Consider the following 21,643-nt stretch of genomic DNA (forward strand, 5'->3'; position numbering starts at 1 on the left):
CTGTGATTATTGTCATTCATACATTTTACCACTGGGTGGGACCATTGCTTGGTATTCTCCCTTGGAAGCCTGCATTGTACCTTATGATATTGTGTGAATTAATTTTCAGGGATGAGGCATCCATGTCAATTCCAGCTCAATTACTCCAAGTCCTGCCTCCAAAGTATGTGGTGTCTTCAGCAATATGGTTAAAACTTCATGTTTTGGGGGGCAATCTAAGGCTATGTAATAAAGTGTAAATGGCAGACAGACATCTCCAAGAGTAAGTGAAGGTATTTGTTATATGAGAAGGAAGGGATTACTTGCTATCATCTTCTGTTTTTATACTGCTGATGTCATAATATGCCATGGGAGATATGCAAAACATTCTTTGTAACTTTATTCAAATGTGGATTTCAATTTACTTTTTATCCACTGCTGTAATTTTCCCTATAGAGTCTCAGCATGTCTGTTAGACTTTTATTGGTCACTGAGTAATTGTCTCAGAAAGGAAACTTCTTGTCTTTTGCTTTCTTTACCTATCCTTAATAAACAATTTAGTCTTCATAGTGTCCTTTATAAATATAGCTGAAGTGTGGTACTTTGCCTTTTGGCATGCATATTTAAGATGCACATGTATGCATAGGGCCATTCACACACATACTGTCATACATCCCTTAACAACTTGTAAGACATTAATGATCAATAGCTAAACAGGCAATTTTTCCACACATATTTCAAAAGTCTACTATTTGTTTCCTTTGCATTTTATTCACTCTGTCACTCACAAAGTCTATGTCCTTATGAAAGAACATTTTCAAATACACGTCTAAAGTTATAAACATGAAGTTAAAGGAAGAGTAAAGAATAACCTTTGAAATGTAGATAATCGGTCTACCATTTCATCTGCTGTTCTCCCTAGCCAGGTCTCATGAATGAGCTGTATAAACCGAGGAAGTCAAAAAGAGGCAAACTGTATGGTGATTCTGTATTCTAAATTAAGTATTCTTCATTCTTAGAATGAAGACCTGCAAGTATGGTGGAAATAGAGGCAACAAATTAAGAAAGCCTGATAGAGCAAAACCACTTCATGCTTCAAAAATAGAGCAGGTCTGTACCTACAAGTCCATTGGAAATATTTGGCACCTGCTCATCTTTTGCCTTTATTCCCAGTGTGAAGGCAAATCTTAGTTGTCAACTTGAATGGATCTGGAATTACCTGAAATGAGAGAGAATCTTAATCAGATTATTTGAAGCCTTAATGTGGGCATTGCTTTCTGCTGGCAGCCCATACAAAAGATCACGGGAGAAGGGAGCATTCACCTTTGTTTTCTGCTTGACTTCTCTCTCACTGGAGAGTACATCTTGTGACATTCTGTGGTAGTAGAATCAACATCTTCAGATTCTAACGTAGACTGAAGACCAGCAGACCTCCAGGATTCCTTCAGGCCTTCAGAAACAGATTGGGACTGCTGAGATATCCAGTCTCATGAACTGAGCAACTACCAGATTCTCAGCCTTTCTAGTGTGGCACAGCCGTTGTTGGACTATTCAGACTATAAGTAATGTAATAAATCCTATATACAAATGACTATATATATATATATATATTCATTTTATCAGTTCTGTTCCCTTAGGGAATCCTAGTTAGTACAGTCAAGTTCTTATAAATATGAGAAGCAGGTTCTGGAAATTCCTTATCAGTTGAAAAAATAAGAATATTTTAAAATTCTGGTGCTTCAAACAATATGTGTGTGAATGTGGATTACAGTAAATTTTTCCAAATTTTCAATTTTTTTTATAAGGTCTCCTTAATCCCAGCCCACCCAGAATTCACTATGTGGACCAGGCTGGCCTTGATCTCACAGAGGTCTGACTGCCTCTGCCTCTTGAGGACCAGGATTAAAGGCATTGACCACTGCACTTGGCTTCAATGAATTTTCAAATGGCAACTGACAACTTTTGGGAGGGGGAGACACAGTCTCTTACAGGGATGAGACTTTTGACAGGTTAACTAAGCTACAGTGGATGGACCACACTGAAGGGCATTTGAGGACATAAATCAGACTCTATAGACTGTATAATATATAAAATAGAATACATTAAATTAGGCAGGGGATTATAAAGGAAATGTGGATAGGGTATGGGATCTAAACATCATCAAATTATATTTGGTGAAAGTCTCAAAAATTCAGTAGAAAGTAAAAAAAATTAAAAGATTAAGTCATTTCAAATATATATTTTAAACATTAGTCTATTTATATGTTCAAATATTAGAAAAATTCTCTGTAGACATAACTCTCAAACTCCTAATTACTATTTGCTGAGCAGAGGCAAATTTAAGTTATTAAATCAAGTTAGTTCACTGCTAACATACGAGATACAATCTCATGTGTATCACTAGAATCTATTACGGATGCAGGGTTACTAAGTAATTTTATTAAGGTCAATGAAAAATCTTCTACTTTGCCAGAATCTAATGACTTATTGTACTTAGGGAAGGCCTAGCTTTCTTCTTTCCATGGCATCCAGACCAAAACGGTAGAATCCTGCTTCTGGCTTCACTGAAGATCTGTCTCACAGTTTTCATAACCAGATTATATATTTCCAATAGGTAATACATAATTTCTACTGGTATTACTAACATTGATCTAACCACATTGAATATTAAAAGTTTAACAGTGTTGCACATTTAATAATATTGCACTTAAATTATAAGTTAAACTTCTTACAACAAACCCTTGGGGGGTGTGAAGGTTATCAATAATTGAGGATGTGTTTGAAATGTGCTTTGCTTATGTACTAAATAAAAGAAGAGATTATTTATAAATTTCCCATAGGAATAATATAGCATTTGCTACTCAAAGACATATTAGTCTACTCCTTACTAAATAAGTAAAAAAAAAAATAAAACAAAACAAACAAAACAAAACAAAAAACAGCCTGACTCTTAGCAGCCATTTTAAGGCCAAGAGAGAACACTGGCTCCTGCTGCTGAAAATCTGTTCTTTCAGAATTCTCTTGGAACGAACTATGGTCTCACACAAGGACATGTCCTTTTTTTTCTTCTTTTTGAAACAGTATGCACAGCATGAAATGGGGAAGTAAAAGTAGGGCTCTTAATTTTATCAGAGTTTTGCTCTTTCTGATCAGTGGACCTAGATCAACACACTCCCCACCATAAGCAGAGGTTGTCAATTGAATTCCATCTATTGCCTGCAACACAATTGGATAATTGTCATATCTTTATTGTTTCCAAAGAACAATCAATTCTTTCAGTGCTCTAAAGCTTTTGATATTAACCAGAGTCATACATCCATATATACATTATTATAAGTCCAGAGAAAGGAAGGGTCCTGAGGAATTAAAGCTCTGTTTAAGTTACAAAAAGACTGCATGGCTCAGTGAGCTTGTCCACATTATAAACAAATGAGATCACCTTTTTGGTTGCAAGGGTATGTGAAAGTTTTTTGTCCAGAGTATGTTCATGTTGGCAGAGGCAGTCGGATCTTTATGAGTTTGAGGCCATCCTGGTCTACATAGTGAGTTCCAGGACAGCTGGGGCTACAGGGAGACCCTGTCTCAAAAAGACAAAAAAAAAAAAAAGTTATCACCATAGACATAATTTTGTTGAAGCACATACACACACACACACACAATAGTTTAATATCATTTTCTTAGAATAAAGACATAAGAGACAGATTTATTTTTTATATTTATGTGTAGGAGTGTATTGTATGCATGGGTCTACCTAAGTGCATTCACGTTGTGCAATCTCAGCAGAAGTCAGAAGAGGATGTCAGACTCCCCTGGAACTGGAGTTACAAACAATTGTTAGCCACCATGTGGGTGCTAGGAATCAAACTCAGTTCCTTTGTAAGAGGAGCAGTGCTGAGTAAGAGAAGCAAGTATAGACCTGGCTTCTATCTAATTCTGAATTACAGATAAATTGATACTTAGAAGAAGTAAAGAAGTAAGAAAACAGATCAAAAGAGAGACAGAATCATACAAGGCAGGCCCTGAAGCACATATCATATGGTATATTCACATACATCTTACAGGTACAGGTTGCTTCACATTCAGAGCTAGAAAGCAGAGAAATAGACTATTAGGGACGACTTTAGAGAGACGGGAATCTCTGTGGGTCATCCTACCTTTACTAACTTGACTATGGAACTAGGAGCATTCAGGGAATGCTCTGATCTTCATTTCAGATATTTCTGTCTAGGAAATTAGACAGTGGACAATATAGACTCAAACATCAGCTGAGGTGTGCAATTCCCAAGACCCTAAGAGCTGATGTAATGAGGTCTGAGAACTGTAATTTAAATGCAGCAAACTTTAAAGTATTCTCTGATGGTGATAGGCTAAGCAATTCAAGAAATGACATTCTGTATAGCCAGATTCACTAGTGCATCAAGGGAAGGAAAATATAAGAAACCAAAGAATTTTCTAAAAAAAAAAGAAAAAAAAAGATGCTTGCAGTGGGGAAGGGACATTTAGATTCATTCTATTAAGAAAAATTAATTTTATTTTATGTGTATGAGTTTATTGTTTGTATAAGTGTACCCATCTCCCGCAATGCCCATGGAGGTCTGAAAAGGGCTTCAGTCTCCTGGAACTGTAATTACAGGCGGTTGTTAGCCACTATGTGGGTGTTGGCAACGAAGCCCAAGTCCTGTGCGAGAGTAGCCAGAGCTCTTAACCACCGAGTCATCTCTCCAGCCACTGTGCATGAGTGTTTGTGAGCATGTATGAAAGTGTACTGGTATCACATAGTGGTCGTGGAGGCCAGAGGAAGTCACTATGGAGATGGAGTAACCAATGACTGTTAAACACCATGTGGATGCTAGGAACCAAACCTGGGTCCTCTGGGAGAGTAGCCAGTGCTCTTAACTGCTGTGCCATCTCTGCCTCCATTTACAATTTTTATACTGGAATTTCTCACCTCTGAAGTGGTGATATACTAAGTCTATAAACACTCACTAATATACTAGTATTTGAAGATTGAATGCATTTTGTAGGAGATGTGATGCATTCTCGATTATGTAATTTAAACTTCTAATTATCAGGCACTGTGAAATGTAAACTCACAGGAAAAACAAGCTAGAAGTTTAGAATGCCTCACATCTGTTTTTATTACTACCTTATATTGTCTAGAATGTTCTTATCCATTTATCAATGTCCTTCCTTCCTTCCATCCCTCCGTCCCTCCGTCCCTCCCTCCTCTCTCTCTCTCTTTCTTTCTTTCTTTCTTTCTTTCTTTCTTTCTTTCTTTCTTTCTGCTTGCTTTTCTCTTTTAAAGACAGGTTAAACTTGTAGCCCCAGCTGACCTAGAACTCACTATGTAGACCAGGCTGGTCTAGATTAAACAGTGTGATCCACTGCTTGGGTCTCCCAACTGCTGGGATTAAAGAAGTGTGCCACCACGCCTGACACATATCACCTTTTCTTAAAATTCTATGTCCAATCACTTCTAATTTGAAAAGAAATGTGTTTGTGTATTTTCTGTGTGTTGTGTGTATGTATGCATGTATGTGCACATGTATGTACAGATGTATACACCCATTTTAAAATAAGACAATAAAATTTGACCAAAATCATTTTTATTCCTTTCGAATGCTTCACAAATCACTGAAAGCTGCCTAGTATAAAGATCTTCTTTGATCATGATTACTTTGAAAATTGTCAGAAAATGTCAAAGTCCATGGGCTGGAAAGATGACTGAAAAATTAAGAGGACTTGATGCTCTTGTAGTGGACCTGTATTAGGACCAACACTTACATCAGGCCCGCAACATCTGCTTGGAACTCCATTTCTGGGAGAGCCACTGCCCTCTTATGACCTCCATAGGCACTGTATGCATTTGGTGCACATACAGAGAAGCAAGCACATGTAAATATGCATAAAGAAGAATAAAAATTTTAAACAGATGCCAAGTTCAAACATTTATGATAATTCATTGCTTCCATTCATTATCTCCTAGGAATGATTCACCTTGTTTAAAAAAATAAAAAGGAAATGAAGTTTCAAAAAGGCACTAAGATATTTTTCCTGCAAGTTAGTTTTAGCAGCCCAATTTTAACATTCCCCAGAGAACTCTCAGACATTTATGTGATTTAACAGCTTGATTAAGTCAAAGATACTTCGCACTTATATTTTATAATGATCATTGCTGTAATCATCCCATTAACATTCAAATAGATAATATGACTGAGAATATATTAAAGTAACTCTTAGTGAGTCTTTATTCTTTTCTAGGAATTACTCATTGATGGATGATAAATATAGTAGCAACAATAATAAGAATTCAAACAATATGGGAGCATGCCAAGGTGGAGTTACGGGGATGCATGGGACTTTAGCTTATTGAGAAAAAGCTCAGTGCAATGGGAATGACAAGTGCTGTATTGCCCCACATTGGAATGACATAGCACAGATGGCTCAGTGACTAGCGATGTGTGCAGGTTTCACATGGCTGGAGCCTGGTTACATTTCTGGTTACCATATTTACCAATACAATAAGAATTTAATTAAAACAGTAATAAATCCTGTCACAGATAACTAAAGTGAAATAAAAGCTACAATAGCATACAAACCAGAAGTGACATTTATTTTTAAATTATGTTTCCCAGCAGTTTATAAAGAGTGAAATCAGGGGACTAGAGATGGCTCAGTGGTTAAGAACACTGCCTGCTCTTGCAGAGGACCTGGGTTCGATTCCCAGCTCCCTCATGGTGGCTAATAATCATCAATAACTCCAGTTCCAGAGGATTCCCACCCTCTTCCTGACCTCTGCCAGCATTGCGCAACATGGGTACATTATATTCATGCAGGCAATACACTCATACACATAAAATAAAAATAAGAAATAAAAATATTTTTAAAATAGCACAAACGGTAGACTAAGCACAGCAATTATATTAGAAAATTGATAAAGATAAATACTAGATTGTCCATGTACATGCAAATCTATCAAAACAGATTTGCAAAATCTGAAAACATGGATTCACCTTTAAAGTGTGAATGTTCATATTAATATGAATATGGTTATTCATTCCACAAGATATTCATGTAGCCTTTCATGTGCAACATAATCTAAAGGAAGAACATGGGGGTCCTACACTAGGAAGGGGTAGTGGCTGCCACACTATATGGTATCCTGACCAACCCTGTTCATTTCAGCACACTGTAAGGTTTACAACAGTGAGCAAATATGTAAAATGAAGGAAAAAGGCTATCCATCAAGCATACTCACTTCGGAATACTGTCTAAACTCCATATTCACTCCTACAACAAAGGCATGCAAATAATGCAGAATTAAACAAACCATAACGAGAACATGAGAGGAAAAGAAAATAACATTATTGTGGCCTATAGAATATAATGTGACCTATCTAAGCCATACTATGAAGATAGAATAATAGTCCATTCTGAGCAAGACTGTCAGATTTTAAATACTTAACATGATGATAATTTAAAATGTGGACTTTTAGACAGGCTAGTGGAACATGCCTTTAATCTTAACACTCAGGAGGAAGAGGCAGGGGTGAGATCAAGACCAGTCTAGTCTACATAGTGAGTTCTAGGCCTGCTGGGCCTACAGGGAGACCCTGTTTCAAAAAGACAAAAAAATGTGGACTTTTATCCAATGTGCATAATGATAAGTAATGTTTACACATAGTGTTTTCAATAATAATTATTTATGAAATCATGCAAATTACCTGGGTATGGTAACATATGCCTGTACTCACAGTACTTGGGAAGTGAAAGTAGGAGGATGAGGACGTCAAGGACAGTCTAGGATACATAACGAGTTCTAGGCAAGCCTGAGTAACCTGTCTGAAAGGAAGAAAGGAGGGAAGGAAGGAAGGAAGGAAGGAAGGAAGGAAGGAAGGAAGGAAGGAAGGAAGGGAAAACAAAACTGACAACCAAAAGAATGCTAAGAATTAAGAATCTTAAAGGTGAATGTCTAAGACCCAAAAAGCAAAGGAAGATTAATGCTGCCAAGGATGTGGGGAAAGTGGAATATTATCCCAGGCTGGTGAAAGTGTAGATGGATGCATAGTCACAATGGAAATCAGAGTGGAGGTTTTGCACAAAGCCAAGAATTGATCTGCTACATAATTAAGCCATACCATCCTTTGGTATATATAGGACTCCGCTTGCTACTACTGCGATGCCTGTTCATCTATGTTCATTGCTGCTCTATTCGCAATAGTCAGGAAATGGAAACAACTTAAATTCCATCAACTGATGAATGGATAATGAAAGTGTGGTACATTTATGCAATGAGATATTATTCTACTTTCAACAAAAGGAAAATTATGAAATTCACAGGTAAATGAATGGAATTGTAAGCAATGATTCTAAGTGAGGCAGAAAGACAAATGTTTCACGTTTTCTCTCACATATGGATGGAGATTTGAATCTTCAGCTAATGTGTGTTTCACATGAGAAATCTGTAGGGTTTAGGAAATTTTTAAAAGGTCCAGGTGGGGAGGTTTATGGAGGAGAGATAGAATGCAGTTATGTACAGGGAGAAAGAAGAATAATGGGATAGGAAGGGTTAGATGGGGTTGGGGGATTGGATGGCAGAACAGAGGAGGGAGTAAGGTGGGAGATAAATAACACTAAATGTCTTTTAATATTTATATGGGAACCTACTATTATAGGGGCTTCTTAAAATATATACAAATACAATACAAAAAGAGTTTAAACATAGATTAAACTGTAGTATAGGGGTCAATGACCCTACCAGATACTACAGGCTAGCAAATAAAAACCCAATGCCAGGAATGTATACCCTCTTTTGAGTTTGTTGACCAGAGGGGTTCACAGACCTTCAAACAATACTTGATATTGCCATTGCTCTTGGTTATCTGCCAACTTGACTGCAAGATCCTGTTACTGTAGACACTACATACATATGTGAGTCACAGAAAAAATATGGAGGAATAAAGCTGGCTGGCTTTCACTGTACTAGAAGTTGAATCCCTGCTGGCTTGCTTTCATAGTACAAGAAGTTTTTATGGATGCCATGAGGAAAATAGAATCGTCAACTTTTTTCAGCTGTGAATCCTGTCAGCTACAATAATGACTGACTGAGAAGATAACAACAGTGGTACAATAGAGGAGTGAGTGATATGGAAGGAACCAACTGCCTTTTAATTGGATTTGAGGCCCTCTTTATAAGATAGCACCCATGCCTGGCACTCTTGTCAGGTCTAAAAACCTATGTGTGGCTAAATGATCATAGCAAGGTCATAGGGTCATAGAAAATATTGTAGTAGTATTATTCCCCTAAGTAGACATAGTATTAAACTGACTCCTATGTACTTATCCTTAACACAGAGACCCATAACAGGACAACATAAAGAAAATAGGATACTAGAGTGCTCTCATCCCTAAATGAGACATGATTATCATGCCCTGTCTTCTCAAGGCTCAATAATTTTTATGAAAGAGGAGGCAGGAAGATTGAAAGATTCAGGAGTGGTAGATAAATACAAGTAATCCATATTGTCTGGCTGTCACACCACATGGTGGCACATAGGAAACCACAACATTTATATCAGCATGAGGAATACCTGTGCCAGCCCAGGAGAAACAAAATCCACCATGAATGATTTAGGTAGGCAAGAAGCTTCAGCATTAGGGGAGGAACTATGGGCAATTGAAAGCTTCTGGGAGAAGAGTCAGTTTTCTTGAAGGGTGTGACACCTGGTAGGTTGACCAGAATCCCGAGGGATACATTCATATCCAGGAGAGTTTTGGGAACACACATTAGACAAGGTAGGTCTTTAAAACTTGAAAAAATAATAATGAAAGACAGGGGGCAGGTAGTAAGGTGGGAATGGAGATGGGAGATGGGGATCTGTATCATCAAATTACATTTTATAAGATGCTCAAAGAATCAATCAAATATATAGATACATATATAATTTTAAAAAACTTATTTCTTTTTATTTTATGTGTATGAATGTATTACCTGCATGTGTATTAGTGAAGTGTCTATGGATGGCAGAACTAGGCATCAGAGTCCCTGCAACTGAAGATTGTTAGCTGCCATGAGAGTACTGGGATTTGAACCCAGGTATTCTGAAAGAACAGCCAGTGATCTTAACCACTGAGTCATCCCTCCAGTCCCAACAAGAAACTATTTTTAAAAGATGAAGTTAAATACAAATTTTCAGCAAAATTCTAAATTGAATATATATAAATATAGATATGTCTGTATATCTCTCTCTATATATTTTTTGGTCTTTTTGAGACAGGGTCTCCCTGTAGCCCCAGCTGTCCTGGAACTCACTATGTAGACCAGGCTGGCCTTGAACTCACAGAGATCCGCCTGCCTCTGCCTCCTGAGTGCTAGGATTAAAGGCATGCACCATCACACCCAGCCTTTCCCTGTTTTCTAATAAAGAATTCATTCTGTAGCCCAGACTGGTTTGGAATGTGCAGCAAGACTATTGCCTCAGTCTCCCTCCTTTAGGAATTCCTCTGCTTCCTGAGTGCTGGGATTAAAGGCATGCACCATCACTATAAAGTATTTTATAAAATTTTATAAAATAATCCAACACCTCCTGAATTTTGCTTAAAAATTTCATGTGTTAAAATGTTGGGCAATCTACACACTATTATAGAAACATTTGCAAGGACTGTCTTGCAGAAGACTCAGGTTCAGTTCTAAACATCCACATGGTGGCTAACTCCCATTCCAGGGGATCAAATGCCCTCTCTGTCCTCCATGGACATTGCACAACACAGGTGCACTTACACACATGCAGAAAAAAGCACTCATATACATAAAATTAAAAAAAATTAAACAAAATAAAAAACATTTTAGTTTTCATTTGTGATAAAAATGGCAAAAATATCATTAGGAATGAAACAGAATAGCACAATAAAAGTCTGTTTTCTACAGGCACTAATGACAAGAAAGCACAGAAAACATTGTTACTATTTACAAAAAAAATTGTTATAACACATTTCTAAGTAAGAAAACATTTTTCTTGATTTAAAATGAAGTGACTTGTAACATCTTCTGTAATAACATAGAGGAAGCTCCTGAAAGATGATTTCCTTTTTATAATAAATGGCTTTAGTACAAAAATCTATTTGCTAATTATAGCATTGACATTGGGACTGAAAGGAAGATAATTTTGGATGATTCTGGAAGAATTCAAAAAGATGTTTTACCAGGCCAGACCCAGGCTTAACAGAGACATTTGAGAGTCATCACTAGGAATTAAACAAGAATCTGGACTGAAAGATGTGGCTACAGATTGCATGTGGAACATATGAAAAATACTGGAAGTATGATTCACATTTAATGTAGGGTTTGCCTTTAGCAACTTGAGTGGGTAGTGATTCTATAGCTGCTTTCTAGTAAGATAATCAACTATACTCCAAGTTATATGAGGATGTATATGATAGATATTGGAAAGTGCTTAGAGATCCCAGCAAAGCTGAAATTTGTACCTTTTTTCAATATTATATACATCTATTTTTAACCAAATGTGATTAAGGAAGTATGCCTATATAGTGTGTATTAACTGTTATTCTTATCAGTTAATAGGGGAGAATAATACCAGTTAGTATCCTATATTCATGAGGCAGGCCCTATCTCACAAACCATTGATCCTTCATGAGTCTTCTCAGACTTGTTGGTGTGCTTTTTGTTCTCCAAAATATTTCAACATGATTATAAAACTGTTAAGTTGCTTTACATTGTTTATATAATAAATTATTTCCAACCAGATTTTGAACCTAGACTATTAAAGTTTATCAAAGAAATAAATTCACATCTAAAAATGATTCTCTTGAGATGATGCAGAGAGAAAAGAATGGAGGGTTTAGCTTAATGGTACAATGCTTGCTTCTCAATTTGAGACAGCATAATATATGTGTATACTTATGACCAATTTCAATATAAACCTATCTACATTATCAAATATTTATGCAGATAATTCAGTCCAAAAATAAATCCTTTCCGATGTCACAGATGAAAAACAACAACAAAGGAATTAAAGAAAGCCAGAGGCAGTGAGGATGTCTCCTACAGAAAGTTTTAAACTATGCTATCAGCTCAAAATTATTGGTGAAAACTTTAATGGAATTTGTTATAATCCCAATTATTTTTTTTGAAAATTTTATGGATTAGGTAATGTGATTCCTAGTACCTATGGGGAAATCGAAAGTATATGATTATAGTTATTAAATTCAGTTATTATTTGAATTGAATTATGAAAAATCCAGACTGCTATATGTTATATATATACAATATGTCAATATACTTTATGTTAATATATGTTACTATAATATAATATATGTTAATGTGTTACTATATGTTAATCACAGAATTTTTATTGGAATATACATATTTTGACATTCAACATTCAGAAAAAGTGATATGAATGGAAAAACTAGGGTATTTAATCAATTAAGAAAAACAAAGTGCCGGGCATGGTAGTGCACACCTGTAGTCCCAGCACTTGGGAGGTAGAGGCAGGAGAATCTCTGTGAGTTCAAGGCCAGCCTGGTCTACATAGTGAGTTCCAGAACAGCTGGGGCTACAAGGAGACCCTGTCTCAAAAAAAAAAAAAAACAAAAAAAAAAACAAAGAAAAACAAAGTGATTTTTCTACTGGAAAATTTAATGAATGAATCAATAAGTGAATCATTGAACAGCACTAATGATTTTTTTTCCTAATTTCTTTTTAAACATTTTATTTGCTTTTCATTCATTTCATAAAATACATCTTGACTATATATAGACCCCCTCCCCTATACACCCCATAGCTTAAAAGTCTTCTAGGGCTGCCCATGGTAGCTCACACCTTAAATCCCAACACTCAGAAGACAGAGGCAGGTGGATCTCTATGAGACTGAGGCCATCTTGGTCTGAATAGCAAGTTCCAGACCAACTGTGTTTACATAGTCCCCCCACCATTGCAAAAATAAATAGTATTATAAAAGGAATCTTACATTTAAACTATATAAAATTATCAAGAGCAATAAAATAAAATATATTTTCTTGTGGGAAATGCAAAAATCAGTATTGAGACACTACTATAAAGATTAAAGGGCAATATTTCTAGTGAAGATGGAATATCAACATGTTGCTCTTTGCTTCCTACTATTTTTTTTTTTTTTTTGAGCCAAGGTCTCCCTACAGCCCCAGCTGACCTGGTACACACGTATACAGACCAGGCCAGATGCGATCTCATAGAGCTCTGTCTGCCTCCACAGTGTTGGGGTTAAAGGTGTGCATCACCACACCATGTTCCCTACTGAAATTATTTATTTAACCTGGACAGAAAGCAGGCAAAGTGGTGAGAATTTACAGAAAGAACTATCGGTAGTTAAAATGCTAGAACATCAACACCACAGTATCCCTGGTTTTCACCTCTGACATCTGTAGCCAGAGGCAGTGCTTGAAGATAAATGCCATCAAACTACATTATATGAAATAGCAAAAATTCAACTTAAAAGCATATATATATATATATGCACAGCTTTGGTAGATATTTAAAAGTAAAATAGAGTCCATGTGTGGTGGTGCATGCCTTTAATCCCAACACTCAAGAGGCAGAGGCAGGAGGATCTCTGTGAGTTAAAAGCCAGCCTGGTCTACATAGTGAGTTCCAGGATAGCTGGGGATACAGGGAGACACTGTCTCAAAAAGAAAAAAAAAAGTAAAATTAAAAATAAAAATAAAATTGAAAAGTGGACTAGAGCAGAGAGAATCGCAGAGTGAAGACCAGAGAGCTTCAGAATGATTTCTTATCTTATTTTGTTAATTCTACTTGATTTCTCTTGCTTTTTGTTTCTAGGTTCTAAGAGAATATGATATTGTAGCTTCTGTCTTTTTATGAAATTGAATTTTATGTCAAAGTGACTTATAAGCACACTGGGAAGATATTACTATTAATAAATGAACGTTTTAGATTTTACCAATTTTATAATATTACAGAAATGCAGAGAGAGTAATTTTGATGTATTTGAGGTCATAAATACAGCAATCTCATGTGCTACCAAGTAGAAATACTTGTGTTAGAGCAATTTACCCTGTAAATAATATGCCCTTGATTGTGAATGCCAACTCCTGTTTGATATTTCTCTCCCAAAGAATGGGTGTATTTGTACTAATTCAAAACATTATTCAGAGCAGAAAGAACATTTTTAAAGGAGAATCAAGAAACATATGTAAAGGACTGGTCACAGTTAATATAATTCTAGTTCAGTTGGAGTACATGAGCATATACCTACCTGATACATATATAAACCATTCTTATTGTATCTTATTAATATACAGAGAACTCTTTGTGAATATTCTAAATTTGAAATTTCCAATTATTATCCTGTCATTTCCTCTATCACAATATCAAACCTCTTGCCTCAATCTCAATAAAATTTAATATCATTGAAAAATTGATTTAAAATGTAAACAGAGGCACAAAAGCTTTTTTCTGATAAATTAGATGTATTGAGACCATAACCAAAGATTAAAGGGGCCAATATAATTTTTTAAGAGTCCATATGCATAGCTAAAGGCAACAATGCCAGACAGGAGATACCTTCTTTTGAGTTGTTGGCCAGGGTGGCCAAAGGGACACCCAGATAGTAACCCAGCATAGAACTGGGAAAATGAACAGACCCCAATCTTATCCAAAGGAATATTGACAACTGATTGCTGCTAGATGAGGAACAGCTGACCCTCCTAAAACAGAGACCTCTAGATAGGCTGACTAGATTCACCAGAAGGGCAAGTAGTGGGGAATGGCTAGGGGTGCCGACAACAAAGCAGACAGTAGCAAGGATATCAGAGTATAAGGGCTCTAGTGGGGGTAGGGAGGCTATGGGAGGGTGCCTTCTGGGAAGTGAGTGTATAGTCAAATAAGATGGTTTGGCATGTTCTGTATGATACACACACACAAAAAAAATAAATTTTTAAAAATGTATTATATTTAAGGAGGAAGCATGGAAATTTATGTCATGCTAATTAGTAGAGGTGATAAACATTATCATTGAACTCTACCTGATGACTTTATAGACATACATAGGCACCAAGGATCCAAGTGCAGCTGATTATGACTAGTAATCATCAGATACATACAAATTAGAGATGCATGTGGCAACATCTTATTGTTAGTAACAAAAGCAATGAGTCATTCTGCAAGGAACAATATATTCTAAAATGAAATGGAGATCTTTTTCAAAGGTTAAAAACCTCATTCAATTTTATGTCTTCCATGGCTTATTCTGAGTTCAGTACTGTGTAACTGTATTATTCAACTGTGAACCTAGAAACTTGCACCCACTTGTGGAAGAGATGTACTCTTGCTCTGCAGTTTGTTACTGAATATGTTAAGCTGTAGTGAAATGCTTTTTCTAATCATGTAGTTATTAAAAATTAAAAATAATGATTAAAAAATAATCCTTCAAAGCATAAAAATTTGCTCCTTAATAATTAGTATATGTGAAAAACATTATCATTGAAATCTACCTGATGACTTTATATCCATACTCAGATGCCAAGGAGCCCAGAAAGTAACTGACTGTGACTTGTAATAATCACATATACAGCGATTAGAAACACATATGCAAACATCTTAATGTCAATTGCATTAAAAATGAATTTTTCTGTATGAAACTGTGTATTTTAATAATGAAACGGAGATCTTTTTTAAAGGTTAAAACCTCATTTAATTTTATGTCTTATAGGGTTTATACTGAGTACAATATTTTATAACTGTAATAATTCAACTGTAGACCTAAAAATTTGCAGCCAATTTTGAAAGAGATGCCTCTTAGCTCAGGAAATTGTTATTGAATATGTCAATGCTGTTTTAATGAAATGCTTCTTCTAAGTATGTGGTTATTTAATAAATAATTTAAAAAATTCACAAATGACTTGGCCTTGCTCTCCCTGAACCAAGCCCCACAGGAGAGATGCACATAGAAATGCATGTATATAAGTGAGCATACAAAACCAAGAGGTATATCTATTGATTTATTAATGAAGGATGTGGAGTAATAAAAAGACATGCTAAACACATCAAATAATAACATTAGCATTTCAACTCATCTGTTTTAATAAAGTCAGGAAGACTCAAGTTGCAGGAAAAGAATGAAGAATTTAGTATAAACTAGATGGAGTGGGAGAAGTGTGCCACATAAAATCTGGGATCCAGGTGAAAGGAATAAAATATTATGTGTAGGAAGACCAAACTGATCAGCTCTCCTTGGACCTTAGCCCCACTCCTCTGAGGCTGCCACAGAACACATGGCCAGCTGGGATGGAGACTTATTACAGATTTCCAGAACTATTCCAAACAGAGAATAAATATCTGTGAGACGCTTAACCCTAAGTACCACATTTTCAATGCGGCCTCTACACAAAGGATGAATGCATTGTTTGCCTGTCACCAGAGAAGTTTCCTTACATAGCAGATGATGATTAACAAAGAAACTCACAACTGGCCAATGTGCAGCGAACAAGCGTCCACAGAGTGCTTATCCCTGGATAGGACACCTATTTCAACCCCCTGCCTCCCAAGGCTCAGGGATCATTCCAGAAGAGAAGGTGGAAAGATTGTAAGAGCCAGAGGGAGGTGAATGAACACATAGATACAGTGTCTTCCAGACAGCTGGACACATACCCATGTGAACTCACAGCAATGGTGACAACATGCACAATTCCTATGGAAGCTTAAACTAGACAAAATCCCACATAGACATGTGGATAAGAAACCCCTATCCAACCTTAGGGACTTTTAGCAATTGATGGCTATTGGGAAGGGCAAAGACAGTGCATTACAGGGATGGGACTCTTGCTGGTCCAAGTGGATGGGCCTACTCCAAAGGACATTTGGGGACACAAATCAGAATATGTTGGCAGCGATATATATAATCTCATATATATATATATACATACATATATATGTATATATGCACACACATATACATTTATATGAGATTACATTAAATTGGGCAGGAGGCAGTGGGGAGAGGTATGGGGGCAGAGGTACATCTAAATACCATCAAATTATATTGTATGAAAATCAAAAATTCAGCAAAAAATAAAATCGAATGAGGATAGTTTTTCATCTGAAAAAAAAATACCTACTTTTCCTCCTTTAGAACTTATTCCTTCTACAACCACATTTGGGACAATGAAATATTGATGAAAGCTAGATTTTGAAGGCATTTTGAAAATGCCATGAATGGATTCCTTCTTCAGGAGTTGTTGACCAGGGACTTTCCATAGACAAGCAATGCTCCCTACAGGCATTGTTTTGGTTGCCTTCCAGAACTTGACGGTAAGCCCCAGTTGATGAGAACACCACATACATGTTAGTCATGAAGCAAATATGCAGAAGTCAAGGTCATACTTACCTTGAAATTGCATCTGTACTGGCTAGCTTTCTTAGTGCTTAGATGTTATACATTATACAGTAAAAGTAATTACTGATCTTACATAGCCGTGAAACCTGCTGCAAATTACAGTGAGGACTGGCTTGGCAAAATGTCCACTTGTGCAATAGTGGTTGGATGTTATGGGAGTAATCATGTACCTTGTGATTGGATTTAAGGCCCACTTCACAAAAGAGCTCTATTACCTGGTAGTGTTATTGGGACAAAGAACCTGAGGCTAGACAGGCCACAGGCCCTTGGGGAAATCCTATTCCCATTATCCTGGTGAATGGGCATAGTATTAATTTGAGTCCTGATGATTTATTTTTATACTCATAGATTAATTCACCTCTCAACTCTCACCAGAAAAGCTACTCCTTACAACTGATGGAAATTAATACAGAGACCCATAATTGATCAATGTTCAGCTAATAAGAGACAGCAGAGTGTGCAGCCCTGAATAGAATATCTACATCACACCCTTCTCCTAAGGCTCAGGAATCTTTGAGAAAGAGTGGGTAGAAAGAATTATAAGAGTCAGAGGTAGTAGACAAATACAAGGAAACCATGTTTTCCAAAAACAAAAGTGTAAATATGAATCCACAGTGATTGTGAAAGCATGCAAAAGACCTGTATAAATTCAAGTCAGACAAACAGCATGGAGGTCAGAGGTAGATTAAAGCTCCACCCCTAGCTGAGACACTCTTGGTAATTGATACCTGCTGGGAGAAGGAAAATCAGTTTTCTTCATGTGTGTGATAGATGGGCCAAGCTCTGGGAGTTGGGCCCTGACACAAATTATGCTCAATATCCCTTAAAAAATTAGAGACCACCTGGGCATGGTTGCTCATGCCTGTAGTCCCAGCACTTGGGAGGCAGAGGCAGGTGTATCTCTGTGAGTTCAAGGCCAGCCTGGTCTACATAGTGAGTTCCAGGACAGCTCGGGCTACAGAGAGACCCTGCTTCAAAAAGACAAAAAAAAAAGAGATCATGAAACAAAACAGAGGAGGGTGCTGGGGTGGATCTGAGAGCAGATCTGAGGAGAGGGACTGGATATATTCATCGCATTTCATAAAATTCTCAAAGAATCATTAAAATGTTAATTTTTTAAAAGTTAAGTTTTAGCCAGACGTGGTAGCACACGCATTTAATACCAGCACTCGGGAGGCAGAGGCAGGCGGATCTCTGTGAGTTCAAGACCAGCCTTCTCTTCATAGTGAGTTACAGGACAGCTGGGGCTACAGGGAGACCCTGTGTCAAAAAGACCAAAAAAAAAAAAAAGTTAGGTTTTAAAGCTTTACAACTTTAAGCAATTTTTGGTGAAGGTATTAATTTGTTATGACTTGAATATACAAAATAATGCATTTCATGGTGACATTTTCATACTTCTGTATTTACTACTGTGTTGGATAAGTTCCCTTGTAACTTGACACATCAGGGAAGAGAAAATCTCAATTAGGGAATTACTTCTATTGAATTGGTCTTGTGGGTATGTCTGTGACACATTTTCTTAATTGTTGCTTGGAGTGAAAGGGCCCTGCACACTTGTGTGCACTGCTACTCTTGGGCAGGTGGTCCTGAGTTGTACAAAAAAAAGCACGCTGACCATAAAACCAAAGGAACAAGCCAGTAAGCAGCACTCCTCCACAGACTCTACTTCATTTCCTGCTTTGAGGTCCTGCCTTGGTTTCCCTCCATAACGAACTAAGTTGACAGTGAAATAAACCCTTTCCTCCTCTAGTTGCTTTTGGTCTGTGTTTTTATCACAGCAATAAAAAGTATCCAGGACAACCATATTGATCATGCCAGTCTTCCCAGCTGCCAGCCCTTCCACTTTCCTCTCCTCCACCCTTCCTTCCTCTCCATTAGTTCTCCCTAAGATTGTTCTATCTGGAGGTTAGCATTTTTTCATTTGTTTTCTGCATAAGGAGAACACATGTATTCTTCTATTAAAGATCTAATTCTTTTTAAGTTATAAATAATTAAATATTAGTCAATTTATGGCAGGTGTACTTGGGAACTTTTCAATGTAAATAGGGGGAACAGTCATCTGTTGAGAACAGAAGCATTTAGGAGTAATTGGTGATGTCTATTTCCTTCTCACCCATTGTAGTTAGAAATGGAGCTGCAATAACTGAAGCTTCAGGGACTACAGTGCAATTAGTGGCTAAATTTCCTCCCAGCTCCCTGCAAAATTACAGCCAGTTTTCTGTGAGCTAGAACTAAATGTCTATGGTGTTAATCTTCTAAGATTTGCCTTTTTGCATTACAGCATAACATATCCTATCCTGAGAGAAGCATTCAATAAATTATTTAAAAGAGGCTGATGGATTTTTGTAGTTAGATGCAAGTTTCGATTGTAAAGTGGTCACACAGGAATTTTACTACATCAAACAGTACTTTGGAAAAATGAAAAATTTATTTTTAGTGTTTGGAAAATCACACACAAATCCAAGATTATCTGTTATTCAAAATGTTTATTGACAATATTTGAGTGCTAGGAAATAGGGTCGTCCTTCACACAGAATGTAAGACATAACGAGACATATTTCGATTTCTGGTAAGTATTAAGATGCCCTCTTAACGGATTTCAAGGCTGTGAATTTTGAGAAGAATGGCAGGAGAAGGATGACTAGCTTAGAGCACACAGAGTTGAAGTCTAGTTCTGATTACCACATGGCCTTGGATCTTGTAATACTGTCAAACACACCCAAAATTCTCCTGCAAACCCCCACTCTGCTTTAGCATACAGAGAGTTGATTTCTGCTGCTTTATTTTAGACCCATATCAACCTTCTTATTACATCATTTCACAGTCACATTTGATTATTTTGAAAGAATTATCACTATTTTTTAATTTACAAAACATGTATATTATTTTAGGAATGCATAATGTACATAATTTGAAAATCAGATAAACAGTAATATTTAAGTGTCCCCTAAAACATTTCCCAGTGTTTCTGAATTTTCTAGCTCTGAGGCAGTCAAACATATTACTTTATCAGCATTTTAAGCCGTGACCAAATGCTGCCTCCTCCATAAAGATGTTCTTCCTTTTCTTCTGATTAAAATTCCTCCATTTGAAAAAAAAAGGGCACATTATCATGATTTTTCTATATTATTCACATGTCACACCAAATATGACTTTGTTTTCAAAAGAGTTATATGCTCAATTTTAAAATTAATAGATAATTTTTCTGAAGACATGGTTCAGAGGTTAAGAGCACTGGCTGTTCTTGCAGAGGACCCAGGTTTGGTTCCCAGCACCCACATGATGGCTAACTACAGTCGATAACTCCAATTCCAGGGATCCATCACCCTCTTCAGGCCCCCACAAGCATTGTACACAAGGGTGCTCTTACATTCATGCAGGCAAAACACTCATATACATAAAACAAACATAAGTAAATCTAATTAGATATTTAAGAAAATGGAAAAAAAAAAAGCACTAAGGAGTCCAGGAATCAAACAGTTTGTAAATAAATAGAGGCAGAAACAGGGCTTCTGTGTAATAATGTGTCTCTGAGAACTTATGAGAGAGTCATAGCCTCTCCTCTATTAAGTTGCATTTTTTGTGCTTTTACTCCATTAATCCATTTTCCCAAATGTACTTTTATTTACTTCCCTCTTTTCTAGAGCCTGGGAGCTTTTACTTAATCCCAGGCTCTGAATTACAGAGTACTATAATCATTCTTTGGAGTAACTTGGGCAAAATTTGCACTTCACTGATCCTTAAAGAATGGAGACTAGCATTTCACAATGCATTAGGAACATTTTAAGTGCAGAAAGCGTTCTTTCTTCAGGTTCTTTTGGATTACTTTGTCCAATACCTATTGTTATAGTGATGAAGCACAGAACTTGTGTTCAATAAATGCTTATTTTTAATGTTCTGCAATTTGAAAATTTATGTATATATACACAAGCGTATTATGACACATAGCATATATTTTTAAAGGTCAAAATGTTAGGTAAGCAAAAAATAATATCAGAAATCATATCCTCCTCTGAAGCTGAGTGCTTCAGTAGCTAATAGCCAGGAAACTTGCAGTTAGCTGCTTCTTCCTATGCATAATAGCTGACCTAAGATCTTCAAACGGCAATAAGCTATTTTGCATAGGGTGAGCAAAACGGTGTTCTCCCGTATAATATTTAATACTAACACAATATGAATGTAGATAAAATATGCTTATTGATAAAATCCTATGAAGAGAAAGTTACATTTTTTTTAAAATAAACATTCAATCT

The sequence above is a fragment of the Nannospalax galili genome, unplaced genomic scaffold (assembly GCF_000622305.1).
Source record: "Nannospalax galili isolate Female #2095 unplaced genomic scaffold, S.galili_v1.0 scaffold206, whole genome shotgun sequence".
Taxonomy (NCBI): domain Eukaryota; kingdom Metazoa; phylum Chordata; class Mammalia; order Rodentia; family Spalacidae; genus Nannospalax; species Nannospalax galili.